The sequence below is a fragment of the Chiloscyllium plagiosum genome, unplaced genomic scaffold (genome assembly GCF_037043375.1).
Source record: "Chiloscyllium plagiosum isolate Xiang-an unplaced genomic scaffold, Cpla_swu_hap1 HiC_scaffold_22, whole genome shotgun sequence".
In the NCBI taxonomy this organism is placed as follows: Eukaryota; Metazoa; Chordata; class Chondrichthyes; order Orectolobiformes; family Hemiscylliidae; genus Chiloscyllium; species Chiloscyllium plagiosum.
Genome location: NW_028270160.1, coordinates 18,312,633 through 18,325,988, shown reverse-complemented (window position 1 = coordinate 18,325,988; position 13,356 = coordinate 18,312,633). Strand labels below are relative to the sequence as shown.

The 13,356-nt window shown below is 41.7% G+C and overlaps 1 protein-coding gene across 4 annotated transcripts in view; it reads right to left on the bottom strand.

Moving 5' to 3' along the window:
- entpd1 (ectonucleoside triphosphate diphosphohydrolase 1) overlaps positions 1 to 13,356 on the bottom strand; it is a 120,608-nt gene that overhangs the window by 80,441 nt on the left and 26,811 nt on the right. The gene's annotated exons all lie outside the window — the stretch shown is intronic.

Genomic DNA, 13,356 nt, shown 5'->3' with positions numbered 1-13,356 from the left:
TGTAATGCCAACACCAAACTCAGTTTCCTTCTCAATTATTGAATATTTCTGTTGATGAATGCTCAGTTTCCTGAAGAAATATCCGATAGGTCTATCTTCTCATCATCTTCTTGTAAGTGCACAGCATCAACATCCACATCACTCATGTTGATAGGCACCTTGAATGACTTTGCATAATTAGGTGTGGCTAAGGTTAGGGCAGTGGTTAAAATACTTGCAGGCTGTCAAATGTCTTCTGACAGTCTGCCGTCCACTGAAACTTCCTTCTTTCCTTCAATAGTTCAGTGAATGGAGCAACCACACTGCTAAAATTCAGTTTGAATTTCCAATAAAACCCACTCAGTTCCAGCAACTGCTATCTTTGTTGATTGTATGGGAAACGCACCAGTAGTGTTTGTTTTCACATTCTGTGGGGCCATCTGTCCATGTCTGATAGCATGGCCCAGACAGGTGACTTGGACTTTGGCAAATTCAATTTTAGCCAGGTTTATCACCAAGTCTGTCTTTCGAAGACGATCGAATAATTCTGATAAACGTTGCAAATGTTCTTTCCATGTGTGGCTAACAATCACCAGGTCGTCAATGTATACCACATAGTTAGGTAATCCCAAAATGAGGCCACAGTGAGGACTGCAGATGCTGGAGATCAGAGTTGAGAATGTAGTGCTGGAAAAGCACAGCAGGTCAGGCAGCATCCGAGGAGCAGAAGAATCGACATTTCAGACATAAGCACTTCATCAGGAAGGGCTTATGCCCAAAATATCTATGCTCCTGCTCCTCGGATGCTGCCTGACCTGCTGTGCTTTTCCAGCACTACAGTCTCAACTCTAATCCAGAAATCATTTTACTGGTTAGTCTTTGAAATGCAGCTGGCACATTTTTCATACCAAATGGCATGACTTCAAATTAAAATCGGGTACGAATCAGATGTTGGAACTGCAATGACTTTGCGATAGTCCATGTATAACTGTTGGGTACCATCTGGCTTTGGTACCATTACTATGGGTGAGCTCCAGACACTGTACCTCACTTTGATTATGTCATCTTAGAGCGTGCATTCAACCTGTTTTTGAACCTTTGCCAACCTTAGAGGGTCAAGTCTATATGGATGTTGCTCAATTGTAATAGCATTTCCTATATCTACATCATGGATAATTAGATTAGTACTTCCCAGCTTATTTCCACATGCAATTGCAATGATTCTTTCAGGTCATTTTGATTTTCCTCTGGAAGGTAACTCAATAATTTATCCTAATTTTTGACACTTCCTCATTGTCCAACTTATCTGAATTTGGTTCTTAATGTTTGCTGTAACCAGTAACACATTCTCCTTCTGCTTTCCTTCCCTATCAAAATATGATTTGAGCATATTCACATGACATATTCTGATAAGGACTCCAGACAGAAAGAAACCTCACAAACACTTCATCTCACCCAATCTCCTTTCAACTTGATAAACCTTGTCTACTAAACCTTGTTTTTAAAGGTTCACCTATTACTGGAAACAACACTGAAACATTATCTCCATTAGCAAAATTGCGAGTTTTCGATCTCTTGTCTGCTACATGTTTCATTGTATGCGGTGATATTTTTAAATGCTGAATAGCCAGCTCCTGCTCTATTTAACCATTCCCTAAAATTTGACGCATAGTCCAAATATGTGGTCTCTGAATTCTAACTCACCAATTTCTCTTTAATCAATTTTACCAGTCCTCTCACTTCATGCCCAAAAATCTAATTCAAATGGACTGACTGAATTTGGTTGATTCATTTGGTGCATCTCTAATGACAAAAACTACAAACAGAATTCCTTTATTCCAATCATCTGGATATTATTGACTATAAACCCTTAACATGGTCTTTAACATCTGATGCTACCTTTCTAGCACTCCCTGTGATTCTGAATGGTACGCAGTGGATTTGAATTATTTAATTCCTAAGCGGTCATAACTTCCTTGAACAATTATGATGTAAAATTTGACCCTTGATCGGATTCTCTCTGTCAGTAGTCCATGTCTAGTGAAAATATTCTAGCTACAATCCTTTTAGCTAGAATATTGCGCGGCAGAATGCCCTCTGGAAATTTGATGGACACATCCATTATTATTAACAAATACTGATTCCCACTTTTTGTTTTAGGTAGGGTTCTTATGCAATTAATTAAGACACTTGTAAAAAGGTTCCTCAAATGCAGCAATGGGTATTAAAGGTTTTCTAATTACCTGACACGTATGACATGTCTGGCAAAATTTAACTACATCCTTGGTCAGTACAGGCCAGTAAAAATGTTTCTGTATTTTTAGCTTGAGTATTTCTTAACCCTAAATGACCTCCTACATGTGCAACCAGAAACCCCTCCTTTCTATAACCCACTGATAGTTTGACTTGATGAACTTCTGCCCATTCCTCATCTGCCTGAATGTGTGATGGTCTCTATTTCCTGATTAAGACATCATTTTTAAGGTAGTTGCATTCAGAGATACATTCAGATTCTTCTTCCTTGTAGATTTTTTGATACAATTGTTTCTGTTTTTCACCTTTCTGCTGTAACTCAGGTAATTTCCCCAAGCTAAAAGTATCCTTCACCTGCATTTGTTTTGTCTCAACCATTTGATTAAACATAGTCTTTGATAATTCTGCTTCAACTTCCTTATCTCTATTCTTTGATTTCTCCTCCTGTTTCAACTGATGAGTTTGTAACTTTGTTCCCATACAGTCAGGAAAACTCCCAGGATATGCTTCTTGTAATACCTTAGTTACCTGATTTGCCACTAGCTTTTCAACCAGCACTCCTACCTGTGACCCAGCTATATTGTTAGCAAGGACAAGTTGTATTCCTGGAGTTGAGAGTCCTTCCACTACTCTTACCATGACTTCTGCACTTTTCATTGGATACTTTAACCTCACTTTACATAATTGAGCACTTGTTGTCTCACAATGAATTCCACGTACTAACACTTTTTCTGATTGTAACCCTTCTGTGTTACATATCTCCTCATCTCTCACAAAGATTATCAAGATCCCATTTCTCTTAATACTGTTGCCTCTTTACCTACTGCTCCTGGCCTATATCAGTAAACCTTAGTTTCGTAAGTGAATGATTGAAGAAGATCTGGGACTTCCTCCTTAACCAACCTCTGACCAGGGTGTACATTCTGGTGCGGCCTTTGAGCCTCCACTGTGCTTTCCTTTATCACTTTTACAAAATTTACTGGCTTATCCTGGTTTCCTACATCTGTTTTCCCAGTACTTTTTCTAACTCACTAACACTGATTTCATGTGGCCTACTTTATTGCAGTGAAAACACTGGAGCTTTTTAATTTTTCTTTTCCTTTCAAGGATTTGCTTTTTACCCTGTTATAAGTTATCCTTATAATCTTCACCGAGATCTACCTTTCCCATAACATTTGAAGATTTCTCTTTTCCCCAATTTCTACCTCTCATGGATTGAAATTGATGTTAGAAGCCAAACTTTGATTTATGAACCAACTCATAATCATCAGCCATTTCAGCTACTCATCTTGTTGTTTTAACTCTCTGCTTTTCCACTAGAGTTCTCACTACTTCAAGAAGTGAATTTTTGAACTCCTCCAAAATAATTGTCTCTCTGAGAGCCTAATAGGTTTGTTCTATTTTTAATACCCTTATTCACCAATCAAAATTACTTTGTTTGATCCTTTCAAACTCAATGTAGGTTTGACTAGGGGGTAGAGTCCCTTAGATTCCTGAAACATTGTCTATAGGCTTCTGGCACAACCTCATATACACTTAAGATAACTTTCTTCACCTCCTCATGCTCCCCAGATACCTATCCTGATAGTTACACAAATACCTCACTAGCTTTGTTTCAATCAACAAAACCCGATGGCCACCTTTTCAAATGAGATGAAAAAGGCTTGTACATCTTCCTCAAATTTAGGCAAAGTTTGGGATATATTTAAACAGATCCCCACAAGGCTTTGGCTACAATGAGTTTGCTCATCCTCACTAGTCCTACCTTCACCTCCATCCTTTTAATCTGTCTTTCCTGTCTAAAGTGCCAAATTCTGAAGTTGAAACTCTCTTTCTCCCTTTCTTCTGCTCGGGCCTCCCTCTCCTATTCTTCTTGTCCTGCAAAAGTGATTCTGACCTTTTCGTTTCCTTCTGCTGGGATAATTTGTTCTTTCTCTTTTTCCTCTGCTTTTAACCATAATTTAAACTGTTTCATTTCTTTTCCTCTTCCTTTTGCCTCTAACTCAAGCTGCTCCATTTTCAATTGAATTTTAACCATTTCCAAAGATTCTCGATGTTTCCAGCAAATTTATATGCTGAGCTATTGCTATAATTATCTCCCCTTTTCTCACAGGTGAAGGGAAGTCCAACTCTAGCCTGCCTGCCAATTCCAGCAGCCATGCCTTGTTCACCTTTTGTAAAGCCCCCAAAGTCACTTCTTCCACTCCCCAGAAAACTCTGACTGAAAGAGCCATTAATACCCCAAGCACTGTTTAAACCAACTGAATCCAACACCTAGAACAAAAGGTAATGACACCCAGAACTTAAATCCAACAATTCTAAAACCAAATTGGAACTACAGAATAAATCCTGACAAGAATCCACAAACCGTTATAGATGAGGCCAGACCCCCTCAATGTATTTTAAGCAGGTAACCCAGACCCTAACTTTTCTTATTTTAAAGGCAGATGTGAAGTGTATATTCCAGGTGTGATGCAGCTGGTCAAACCACTCAGCTTTAAGCAAAACAGAATTCATCTCACACTACAGCTGAAACACAAACAAATGAAAACAGAATTTAGAATAACAATTATTTGAAAACCCACACAACTCGAGATAGCAACTGAACTAAAGAACTGTTCCAATTCCTATAATACCTCGTAAACATACCCCTTGGAAAAAAGTAAATTCAAACATAGGTTCTTACAGGTAGGAGGAAACAACTTCCAAAGAGATTTCAGAGAGAAAGCCAGTCAGGAACCATCTGAAGCTTGAAACCTTTCTGCACTGCAGCAACTTCTCACTATTAACAACTAAACTAGAGAAAACAAAACCTTAACTAGGAGAACTGGACACGACCCTGCTATTGTTAAAGTAAGGTCCTCTCAGACATTTCAGCACCTCTGCCTTTACAACCACTCAAAAAAAAACCCCAGGACAAAATAACTTTGTTAAAGTGACACCATCATCACAGTATGCTCAATAAAGAGGCTATTTTCACCAGTCACTGATTGCAGTTGTTATTGAAGATGATCCTACAAAAGGGAAGAAGTTTAGGGGGGTGGGAGATTTAACAACTTTTTTCACACAGAGGGTGGTGGAATTCGGAATGCACTGGAAGAGTATTGAGACAGGAAAACGGACTTGAATGTGCATTTGAAATGTCATACCATTCAAGGCTATGGGCCTAATATGGGCAAGTGGGACTAATGTCAGTAGCAGTGTATTTTTGATGATAAGCAAGCCGAAGGGCCTCTTCCGTACTATATGTTTCTATGATGGCCAAGGCGGTATAATGTAGCTAAATGTGAAATTGTACTCTTTGGTGTAAAAAATCATAACGGCAGAGTGTTATCTAAAAATTGTGATACACTAGGAAATGTGGATTTTACAAAGGGATTTGGGTGTCTTTATATACCAGTCAATGAAAGTAGACAGGTATGTACAGCAAGCAATTGGGAAGGAAAATGGTATTTTGTCCTTCATTGCAAGGAGGTTTTGAATTCAGAAGTAGGGATGACTCGGTGAGACCATACCTGGACTATCATGTGCAATTTTGATCTCCCGACCCAAGAACAGATATCTTGGCATAGATGGAATGCAATGAAGGCTCATTAAGCTGATCCCAGGGATAGCAGGACTGACCTATGAGGAGAGATTAGTTCACCTGGGCTGATATTCATTCGGGTTCAGAATGCTGAGAGGGGATTTGATTGAAACGTATAAAATTCTAACAGGCTGGACAGACTAGATGCAGGAAGGATGTTTTCTGTGGTTGGGAGTCTAGAACAAGGGAACATAGTATCAGAATACCGGACAAGCAATTTCAGACTGGAATAAGGAAACATGTCTTTACTCAAGGCATAGTGAGTATGTAGAATTTTTTGCTGTGGAGGCCAAGTAAACAGATATATAGCTTTAGATATTAAAACATCATGAGGTATGGTGAGAAGGGAATATGGTATTGATATAGAAAATCAGCCATGGTTATATTGAATGGTGCAGCAAGCCTGAAGGGCCTATTCCTATATCTAGTTTCTATGTTTCTCAATAAAGAGTTATTCCCTATCTCCTGCTTAAGTTTCTTGCTAAGCTGTCACAGCTCTAACTAGTGTCCTTTCAGAAAATTTCTGTGCATTCACACAAAGCTATTCTCTTTTGGATATGTCTCTCGCAAAGATGCTGATAACAATCTGTAACTCTTAACTCATAACGCTTAACATGGGTTCCCAACACTGCTTTGAAAGCCTCGCAATAGGTTTTCCTCTCTGCCCTGCCACAACCTACTGCTTCTGGAGATTTCTTTTCAAGGGGTCCTAAGAAACTCAGGCTTTCTCATTAAGCTTGATGGACTGGTGATTGCTAACAGCAACTCTGCTGTTACGCCTCATCACTGTCTGAACCTGTTTTGGCTCCATTTCACTCCATCAGGAGGTCATAAAACTTAAATCAGCAAACATTTTATCAATTCTCTCACCAGGCAGCTTAGCTAAAACCAAATGACTTTTTGTAAATACTGTTTTTAACACATGGTTAAAGATAACTTTCTAGCACTTTTTAAAAAAGTCGGGCATTCACTGAACTGAAAATGAAAATCTATTTTTCATTCTAATTTAGAATCTAAGTTCCAAAATGACAATAACAGTTTCGGAGCTTTCATCAAACTAAATTTATTGGCATTGAGGAAGTACTAAGCAAATGGATAGCAGGGAATCTGTAGATGTGTCATGTTTTGATATCTGAACAGGTACTTGGAAAGAGGATAATCAATGGTTGCTACACAAGGTAGTAGCCCACAGTGTAGGGACAATGTTAGTGTTTATAAAGGGTTGATTAGCCAACCAGCAGCGTAAAAGTAAAAATAAAAATAGCTCTTTTTTTGATTAGCTAGCTATAACCAGTGTTCTTCCAAGGATAGACATACTCACCAAACTGATTCTTAGGATGGAGAAGTTATCATGTGAGGAAAGATTAAATAGACTGGGCCTTTTTTCTCTCAAGTTTAGCAGGATGAAAGATAGCACAAGTCAAATAGGGGAAATGCAGGAAAAATATTTTCCTTGGCTCGATTAGGGGACACGGCTCAGAAGAAAAGGCAGGCCTTGAAGAACTGAACTCATGAGGAAACTCTTCGCTCAGAGGACATTGAATGTTTGGAATTCTCTGCCACAGAGGGCTGTGGAGGCTGAGTGGTTGAGTATATTCTAAATGGAGATTGTTTGATTTTTAGCTTTTAAAAATAACAAGGGATAGGAGGATAGTGCAGGAAGATGGTGCTGAAGTAGAAGACTAGCCATGATCTCACGAAATGGAGGAGTAGGTTTAAGGATTGAAAGGCTGACTCAGACTCCCATTTCTAATGTCATTAAGCATTCATTTGGCAAATGATAAAATAGCTACCAATCTGTCTTCCACAGAGGTTTATTCACAATAACATATGTAGCAGTGGTTTGGTGGAAAAAAGTGATAATGCCACTGTCCCAGAGACACAGGCTAGTGATCTGGGGAAGTGTTAAAATCCTATTGTAGCATCTGATGGAATTTAAATTTATTCAATAAACCTGGAACTGAAAACTAGTCTTGGTAATATTGGTCATGAACCTATCAATGATAGTTGTAAAAAACCCACTTAGTTCACTAACCAACTTTAAGCAAATGAAATCTGCCATCTTTACCTGGTCTGGCCAACATGTGACAAAGTGCATTCTTACCCCATCTATGCCCTTTATAATTTTACTCACCTCTACTGCTTCCTCTTTCAACCTTTGCTGCTCCAAGGAAATTAACCCCAGCCTATCCAATCAATCCTCACAGCTCACATCTTCCAGCCCTGACAGTATCCTGGGTAATTCTCCTCTACACCTCTTTAGTGTCGTCTCGTCCTTCTTATAACATGATTATCTTTCTCTCAGAGGGCTGTTGGCATGTGGAATTCTCTTCCACAGAAGGCAATAGAGGTTGGGTCTTTGAATGTCAGAGTAAGATCAAGTTATGGGGAGAGATGCGAAAGTGGAGTTGAGACCTCAACCAGATCAGCTTTGATCCTGCTGATTGCATAGCAGTATTGAATGGCCTACCCAGTTGCTTCTAAGTTCTATCTTCTCTGAACTGCTTCCAATGCAAGTATATCTCTCTTTCAGTGGGGAAAACAAAACTACACAAAATACTCAGTGAGATCGCATTAATGCCTTATACAGGTGACTGAAGGCTGAGGTCCAAAAATGAACCCCTGACATAAAGAACACATGGTGGGCGGAGAAATCACTGCAGGCCCCATGAATAGCCAACAGCCATGATGTGCAGGGCTTCTTCTGTACTGTCAAGACCACTCATGCACCAAGCACCCATGGCCCCACTCCACTACTGGCCAAGGATGGAGTAACTCTTATCAAAGACAAAAGAAGTCATCAAACAAAGCTGGGGCACACTTCAGAGACTTACTCAACCAGGGCTCTATCATCAATCGGAGTATCCTTGAACAAATCCCACAGCACAATACATACCACAAGCTTGGCAACATCCTAGCCCTGCAAGAGAGGGCCTTCCGCCAGCTTAAGAACAAGACTACAAGAGCAGACAGTGGCTCAGGCATTGAGGTGCGGAAGCAAAGAACGCTAGCTGCAGTTATATGCCCTTGTCTACCTTATCTGGAAGGTGGAGAGTATCCTGGAGAACTCAGAGATGCCACAATCGATAACATTTTCAAAAAAGGGAACAAGTCCAATTGTGGTAGCTACAGGGGAATCTCTCTGCTGCTGCAAAAGTCATTGCCAAGGTCCTCCTCGACTGACTCCTCCCTATGGCTGAGGAGCTCCTATTGGAGTTGCAGTATGACTTCTGGCCATGGAGGGCACAACAGACATGATTTTCATCGTGCAACAGCTGCAGGAGAAATGCGGAGAAAAGAACTTACTCCAGAACATGGCCACCTTCAACTTTACAAAGGCCTTCGACAAGGTCAACCAGGAAGCATTATGGAGCATCTTCTTCATTTTGGCTATACCACAAAGCTTGTCACCATCCTTTGTCTGCTCCACAATGACATCAACATCATGGTAATGACAAATGGCTCCATCACTGACCCAGTTCCCATTTGGACAGGTGTCAAGCTGGGCTATGTCATCGCCCCAACACTGTTCGCGATCCACCTCACTGCAATGCTTCACCTTACTGCTGACAAGCTCCCCATTGGAGTGCAGTTAACCTACAGAACCAGCAGTAAATTATTCAACCCTCACTGCCTTCAAGCCAAAACCAAAGTCACCCCAACCAGTGTCATTGAGCTACACAAATGACGCTTGCATATAGACAAACTCAGAGGCCAAACTCTACACTGTCAACAGTTCCTTTATGGAGGCATATCAGAGCATGGGTCTCACCCTAAACATCAGTAAGGTGAAGGGCCTCCATCAAGCTGGCCTGGCATTGTGGAACAAACTCCCAATCATCAAAATCCATGGGTAGGCCTCAGAGAATGTTGGCTACTTCCAATACCTTAGGAGTGTCCTGTCAACCAAAGCAGCTATTGATGCAGCAATCCAGCAACATCTCCAGTGTGCTATCACAGCCTTTGGCCACCTGAGGAAAAGGGCATTTGAAGACAACATCAGATCTGACACCAAGCTCGTGGTACACAGAGCTGTGGTGGTTCCCGCCCTACTATATGGCTGAGAGATGTGGACTATCTACAGCAGACACTTCAAGGTACTGGAGCAGTACCCTCCAATGCTGCCTGCGCAAGATCCTGCAAATCCGCTGGGAAGGAAGACACACCAACACCAACATCCACAACTAGACCAATGTGCCATGCAATGGAAAAAAGCAGAAACCAGGACAAAAACAGTGTAAGGAGCATGCAGCCACACCAACTCCCCACCCACTCCTTCCCACTAGCAGCAAATGTAGCAGAATCTGGAGAATCCACATCAGATGCAGAGCCATCTATGGACTCATCCTGACAGTGGAAGAGAGTTATACTCATCAGCAAGGGACCGCCAATGATAATGATGATGATGATGATGATGATGATGATGATGATGCTGATAATAATAATAAAAATAATAATAATGTACAGATGAAGCAAGACTTTGTTACTTTAATAACTCAATTTTCATTGCTATATTTTTCTTCCCTAATTAATGGCATACCTGCATACTGCTGTCTTGCAATTCATACACAAGAACAAAGAACCCTGTTTGAATAATAGTCCACTTTTCTACTGTTCCTGCCGAAGTGGAAAACAACACAATACACTCCCTCTGTAAAACTTTTTGCCCCTACACTTAATCCATCTTCATCGCTTTGCAGGCTCTTTGTATCCTCTACCTAACTTGTTTTCCCACCAACTTTGCATTATCCGCAGATTTGGTTACACTACAGTCAAGTCCCTATCCAAGTCATTGTTAAAGGTTGTAAATAATTGAGGCTCCTACTCTGGTCCCTGTGAGTCTTCAGCTAGAGGAAGATGAATCTGTGGAATGCATTACCACAGAAGGCTTTTGAGATTAAGTCACAGTGTATTTAAGACAGAGATAGATAAGTAAAAACTCAAACAACTGTGGATGCTGTAAATCAGGAACAAGAACAGAAATTACTGGAAAAGTTCAATCAATAATCTTCTTAAGCCTTTTCTTTAAATTTGATACCACTTACTTTGCTACTTCACATACCGAACAAAGAGACAGGCATAGCTGGGGCCCATGTGGGTATGGGAACAGTCCATTTTCCACAGCTACACCAGCACCATTCCTCACCTTTTCCTCTGTGACATCGATGTCTGAATCAGCACCACCTCTTTTCAGTTCAGCAACTTTATAAACATCTTTCACCCTGACCTCAAGTTCACCTGGACGATCATGGATACCTCTCTCCCCTTCCTGGATCTCTCCATCGCCATTTCCAGAGATGGACTCAACACTGACATGTACTTCAAATGCACTGACTCCCACAGCTACGTGGACTACACTTCCTCCCACTTTCCTTCCTGTAAAAATGCTATCCCTTACTCCCAATTTCTCTGCCTCTGCTGTATCTGCTTCCAGGATGACCAACTCCACTCCAGGACATCCCAGATGGCCTCCTACTTCAAAGGACCACAATTTCCCCTCCCACGTAGTCAACAATGCCCTCCAGCACATCTTCTCTACGTCCCGCACCTCTGCCCTTGAACCCCACCTCTCCAACCGCAACAAGGACAGAACTCTCTGGTCCTCACCTTCCACCCTACTGAATACAACGCATCATCCTCTGCTAGTTCCACCATCTACAGTCAGACCCCACCACCATAGATACATTTCCCTCCCCACTCCTTTCAGCATTCCACAGGGACCATTCCCTCCGCAATTCCCTCATTAGGTCCACCCCCCCTACCAACTCACCCTCCACTCCTGGCACCTTCCGTTGCCATCGAGAGGTATAAAACCTGCACGCACACCTCCCCTTCCCCTTCACCTTCACCTAAGGTCCCTCATATCCAGCAGAGATTTTCCTGCACCTCCAAACACCTCATCTCCTGTGACCGTTGCTTTCGATGTGGCCTCTTCTACGTTGGGGAGACATGACACCAACTTGTGAAACTTTTCAGAGAAATCTCTGGAACACACACACCAATCAATGCCACCACCCTGTGGCTGAACACTTCAAACTCCCCCTCCCAAAGACATGCAAGTCCTGGGCCTCCTCCACTGCCAAGTCCTAGCCACCCAATGCCTGGAGGAAGAACACCCCATCTTCTGCCTTGGGACCCTCCAACCACACAGAACCAATGTCGATTTCACCAGTTTCCTCAACTCCTCTCCCTCCACCTTATCCCAGATCCAATCCTCCAACTTGGCACCACTCCCTTGAACTGTCCTACCTGTCCATCTTCTTTCCAACCATCTGTTCCACTCTCCACTCTAACCTATCACCATCTCCACCCCACCCCCCACCTTCATCTACCTATTGCATTCCCAGCTACCTTTCCCTCAGCTCCATCCTCCTCCCATTTATCTCTCAGCCTCCTTGGGCCACCTTCCCCCCGCACCCCCAACCCCCAAATTCCTGGTGAAGAGCGTATGCTCAAAAATATTGACTCTCCTGCTCCTCTGATGCTGCCTGACTGGCTGTGCTTTTCCAGGACCACACTTTTTGACTTGAATAATTAACCCTGCCTCATGACGCATTACCAATTCCTAAATAGCCATTCCCCGGTTGTTTCCAAAACCTACTGTTCTTGGAAACAGTTTAATCTTGCCTCGAGGATCTTTTACTGTGAGGTCATTAATTATTTCTGTCAAGATACTTACATTTGGTAGGCATAACAGCAAAATGGACTACTATTTAAATGGTGAAAAATTGCAGCATGCTGCTTTACAGATAGATCTGGGTGTCCTTGTGCATGAATCACAAAAGGTTAATTTGCAGGTGCAGCAGGTTACTAAGAAGGCAAATGGAATATTGTCCTTTTTTGCTAGAGGAATGGAGTTTAAAAATGGGGAGGTTATGTTGCAGCTGTATAGGATGCTGGTGAGGCCATACCTGGAGTACTGTGTGCAGTTTTGATCTCCTTACTTGAGGAAGGATGTACTAGCGATGGAGAGGGTGCAGAGGAGGTTCACTAGGTTGATACCAGAATTGAGAGGGTTGGTTTATCAGGACAGATTGAGTAGATTGAGACCAATTAGAATTTAGAAGAATGCGAGTATCCTACAGAAACACAGAAAACTATGAAGGGAATAGTGAAGATACAAACTGGGAGGTTGCTTCCATTGACAGGTAAAATTACAACTAGGGGGCATAGGCTCAAAATAAGGGGGAGCAGTTTTAGGACTGAGTTGAGGAAGAACCTCTTCATCCAAAGGGTTGTGAACCTGTGGAATTCTCTAAATATTACCAGTACATCAAGCTCAGTCTCTCAATATCCCACTAACCTTAGGTCCAGTCTGTCAGTATCCCCAGTATATCAAGTACAATTTCAATATATCCAAAACACCAGGTCCAGTCTCTCAGTGTTCCCAATATAGTAGCACCAGTCTCTCTATATCCCAATGCACAAGACCCAGTCTCAATATCTCAATAAACATGTACACATGAATGTCCCGTTAAGATAGAAACTGCTGCAAGGCCTCTAGCGGTCTGCTGATTAGATCCAGCATCAGGTCTCTC